Source organism: Lupinus angustifolius, chromosome LG05 (genome assembly GCF_001865875.1).
Source record: "Lupinus angustifolius cultivar Tanjil chromosome LG05, LupAngTanjil_v1.0, whole genome shotgun sequence".
Taxonomy (NCBI): Eukaryota; Viridiplantae; Streptophyta; class Magnoliopsida; order Fabales; family Fabaceae; genus Lupinus; species Lupinus angustifolius.
Window position 1 is genome coordinate 11,115,957 of NC_032013.1, and position 5,374 is coordinate 11,121,330.

Sequence of the window (5,374 nt, forward strand, 5' to 3'; positions counted from 1 at the left end):
TATATATATAATATATATATATATATATATATATATTCTTTTCTTATTATAATAATATTAAATATGTTATTGGATTTCTTAATAATTTCAAAACAAAAAACATGGTATTGAGTCTTTATCTATGTGGTTGCACTATTTATTCCATTTCTTTATTATACTAATATAATAATAAATTTCAAAACAAAAAATATGACTTTGTGCCTTTATGTATTAAAAATATATTCCATGACTACATATTACACTAAGGGTTAGTTTGAGAGTTGGATTTTAGAGGGAAAAAACGGAAATGGAAGGCTTTGGAGCCATGAAATACATTTGTGAGATGACTCATAAACATTTTCTTTACCTTCCTTCCCCTCCAAAATCTAACTCCCAAACTAACCCTAAATCGATTTATTATGTATTAAAAAACTCCCGATGATGTCATCATTGGACACATGTCAGATGTTGGTGCAATTTTTTCCTTCTCAAACAACTCTACACAATTACAATACATCGACCCACCGCTTCACAAAAAAAATTCTACTTTAAACTCCTTCCACATCATCACTTACCACGTATCACTTCGGTTAACGCCCCGAAAAATACTTCTAAAAAACATTGCGGAAAAATGGGTAATTTTTTTTTTAATAAAGAGATTGGTGATATAAAATTATTTCCTTTTCAAAACCTTCCTCTTCCGAGACATCACTTTTAGTAACTCGAATGCGAAAAATCAACTTATCGTTATCGAATGATAACTTAACCTGATTCACAATTTCCTCAATAACATAATGCATATAATCGGTTAAGTCAGAATTAGTTCATACAAACTAAGTCAACAAGGCGGAAAGTACATCGCCACTAACATGTACAAACAAAATAAAAAAGAAACACAACCCCCATCAAAACAAAAAGGGGACATCGACTGGCCCACAAGCTGAATCAGAAGATTCCAGGAATACTGGACCCCTCACTCGGGTCCTCCTCCTCTTCCGAGTCCGACACGAGGTCGATCACCTCTACCGAGCTCTCTATATTTATGAGCTCGACGACCTCTTCCTCCTCCTCCTCATCTTCCTCCACTTCGTTATGCCATATCCCAGCGGCATAATTCGAAGGTGAGGACATTCTCAAAACCGGAGTCTTCTTGCAGGGACCTCCTCCAAGAACCCGGCTCCTCTGAGCTTTGCTGGATGACGGAGCATCCAAACAATCTGACCACGTCCTCCGACGGTGGGAGGGAGCAGCGCCATCACCCCTGATTGGCGGATCTCGAAGCCCATCCTCTGGAGTCCTCAGCCTCCTTGGTGGCAAGGTGAAGGAAGCATCAAGGTAGGTGTCAGGATGAGGGATCATCATCGATGACCCATTGCACACCATGTGCAACGACAGACCGCAGGGGCCTGTGTATGTGTATCTGTGTCCATCACTATCTCATTGTCCCATCGGGGACATCGTGAAGTGATAGCCTCGGATGTGAGTGATGTTGTTGGCCATCTGCATAACAAATATATATACAAAACAAGAACAATACAGGAGAGAGAGTAAGACATCTAATGAACATAAATTCATTGACGGCGTGGACTTACTCAGAATATCACACACAAACATAAAATATATTTGAACATATAATTCATCATTTATTATCGCTATTATGAAGTAATACATAACTTACCATTTATTCCAACATTACTAATATAAAATCATATAATTAATATTCTACTCATAACCATATCACACGCATAAACGTAGAAATACACAATGATTGTAACTCACATGTGGGGATTCACTTCCACAAAGATAATGTATGCATGATATGTCATGATTATCCACTTCACACCAATATCCATCCAACATTATAATCGGAAATAATCGAGAGTACAGGTCCCGTACCAAGCCGCTTTGTACGCACCCGAAATAACATATCCTTGCAAGGACGTAAAAACAGATCGATCGGTTCCCTCAGGAACAGTCCTACCCGGACCTAGGTCGTACAATCCCGAGGTTGTCAGAGAGTGCCTAGTTTGGCATGTGAGAACTGTCCGATCCAATATGGTACCTCCCCAGGAATACAAGGGACTCGTCTCACCCAGACTCTCCCTCAAGACATTGTTGGCGAATCACCGTCCAATCGGTGCCGTCCCTGCTTACATCACGGTGCTCTAAGTCATCCCATCATTTCCTCCCCACTACTTCATGGTCACAATGCAATGCATTCTAAATCAGAATCAAATGCAAATGTATTAATCAAACACATGATCGGCCCATCCTTAAGCCATCTCCCGACAAGGAATGCTTCTCGTGGGACCCGATAGTACGTCAACCGTACATGCTCAAGGTAACATCTCAATCACTACAACTCATCACCGGACAATCCTGGACGGTCACATGACCATCGATCGTTGTTCAGTGATATCGTGTATCCTTACTAGGGTACCCCCTAGTTCACGACTTCAAGTCGGATACTTGCCCAACAAGGCATAAACACAAACAATGCTTTCATACTTTTGTGGAGTCATGCTTCTCATCTAAGCCATGATCTCCTTCCACAACTTTTATATCACCACACACCCTACCCGGGTTCATCACATTGTTCTCAACATCATCTGATTTCAATCTTTCCACACTGTCCCTCACCCAAGCGGGGACTAGTCGCTCAAGCGACAATTCATCTTTAAATCTCAAATAAACTGAAGTCTTCCTCGCCCAGGAGAAGGTACTATCGCCCAAGCGAGAGTTCCAGAAACTCATTAAAATCCTGGTTTTTTTTTATTCGCCCAAGCGAAGCCTTTGCTCGCCCGGGCGAGAGAGTTCCAGAATTTCATCAAAATCCTGGGCTTTCTCACCTAAGCGGGACCCTTGCTCGCCCAAGCGAGGCTTTGTCGCCCAGGCGAGGGAGTTCCAGAACCAAAACTTCCCCTCGCCCAAGCGAGACTGTGCTCGCCCATGCGAGAGTTTCCTGCCCAAACGACAGGGACTTGGACAGAATACCAACTTTTGCCCTTTTCGACAACCGAAACACATTTAAACATGGGTTTTCAAACACTTGAACCCAGAAAAGTTCCCAACAACATTCATATACAATATTCAACAAATTTCATCAACAATCATATATATTCAAAATCATTCAAACATAAATGGTTTAGGAGATCCGGGTGTCATATTCGGACACCACTATGTCACGATGTGTTCCATCTCACCTTAATGAAGCGCGCTTTAACTTGTCAACTATGGGTGGTTTGGTTTCAAGGTTCGAACACCGAAATCTTCGNTCTTAAAATCTAACATGCAAGAATGAGCTTAAATTTTGAAAACGCAGTTTATAAAGAAATCATTCTGCAGCCCAGTTAATCGATTAAATCCATGGTTAATCGATTAATGAGATACAAAATTGTAACTGATTCGGTTTTCCCAGTTTTCTGTTCCAACTGCTTTTCAAAAACTTATGTTAATCGATTAAAACTTACCTTAATCGATTAACTGCATATTTCTATGTATATCTTTAAATTACAATACTCGAATACGTTATGCACTTAACTTATACATGTTCAACGCTAAGTTTATGCCTAGAATGCACAGATAACATGTATATGTATGATGCATGAACATATTATGAATATTATATCTCAAAATAAATTATTTAATATATTATGTATATGAGACATGTATTGAGTTTACCTAAGCCTTAGACTCAACCTAAACTAATTACTAGTCTAAGTCTAATACCAATCTTGAGGCTTAAGCACGTTGATTTGTTGATGATCTTCAAGCTCTTATGAAACACAAATTGTCCTCATCAAAACACATAGTGGGCAAGCTTTCCAAAGTTCTCCTCTTGACATGCGCACTTTCAATCTCCCCCTTTTTGATGATGACAAACACTACACCACTTGTTTGATGAATTAGCTTGAAGAATGTATTGGACTGCTTTTCAAAAACTTACGTTAATCGATTAAAACTTACCTTAATCGATTAACTGCATATTTCTATGTATATCTTTAAATTACAATACTCGAATACGTTATGCACTTAACTTATACATGTTCAACGCTAAGTTTATGCCTAGAATGCACAGATAACATGTATATGTATGATGCATGAACATATTATGAATATTATATCTCAAAATAAATTATTTAATATATTATGTATATGAGACATGTATTGAGTTTACCTAAGCCTTAGACTCAACCTAAACTAATTACTAGTCTAAGTCTAATACCAATCTTGAGGCTTAAGCACGTTGATTTGTTGATGATCTTCAAGCTCTTATGAAACACAAATTGTCCTCATCAATACACAGAAAGTGGGCAAGCTTTCCAAAGTGATCCTCTTGACATGCGCACTTTCAATCTCCCCCTTTTTGATGATGACAAACACTACACCATTTGTTTGATGAATTAGCTTGAAGAATGTATTGGCACTGATTGATAGTATGAAGCGCGAATATTTTGGAAGCAGAGTTAAGATCAACCTGCACAATCAAATAACAACAAAACAATCTTTCTCCCCGTTTTGATATTATCAAAAAGATAACACAGGTCAAAAGTAGACAGAGATATGTAGTTAAACATAAAACGAAGTTAATGAATTAATTTGGGATTTAACTATTAACCTGTCTTATAATCGGTGGTTGGAACAAAATGTTGTTGTTTATACAATACAATAACCAATAGGTAATGTGAGCGGCATACAAGATTTACCATATCAAATAGCAATAAGCAGAATAAGCAATGTAGTGCAATAACCAGCTTAATTTATGCACCAGAAAATCTCATATGATCAAGAACCATCCAAATAACCAAATAAGCTATTTTGACATAATTAAAAGAAAAATAAGCAAAATTAAAAAAAAAAATAGCAGAGAGAGTAAACATATCCAGCAACCAAACAAACCATAAAATGTCAAACCAAGACAGAAAAAGCACAAATAAGTCTCGAAACAGTAACAACAACTGAGTCCAGAAAGTTGTATCACGGTTACAAAGACTCAAAAGGAAGAGGAAATAGACAAAATGCCGAAAAAAGTGTGAAACCGAAGTGCTGTCTGCACTTAAACTGCTGGTTTTAATCGATTAACGAGCCTGGTTAATCGATTAAAATCAAACGAAAAAAGATTTTTCAAAACTGATGCCCAGGTAATCGATTAACATTAAAACTTAATCGATTAATTTTGATGTTTTAATCGATTAAACACGGTATTTTTTAGATCAAGCATAACGGTTTCAAGTTTTTAGGACTTATGCATGCATTCAAAAAGATTAGTCTAAACATATGTCATCACAAAAAAGAAATTATCATGAGATATCATTTTGCATTTTAAGACATTTCATTTAAATCAAGAGACTAATAAGCATGTAGAAGCAAGACATAAACTAAACATCTAGACAGA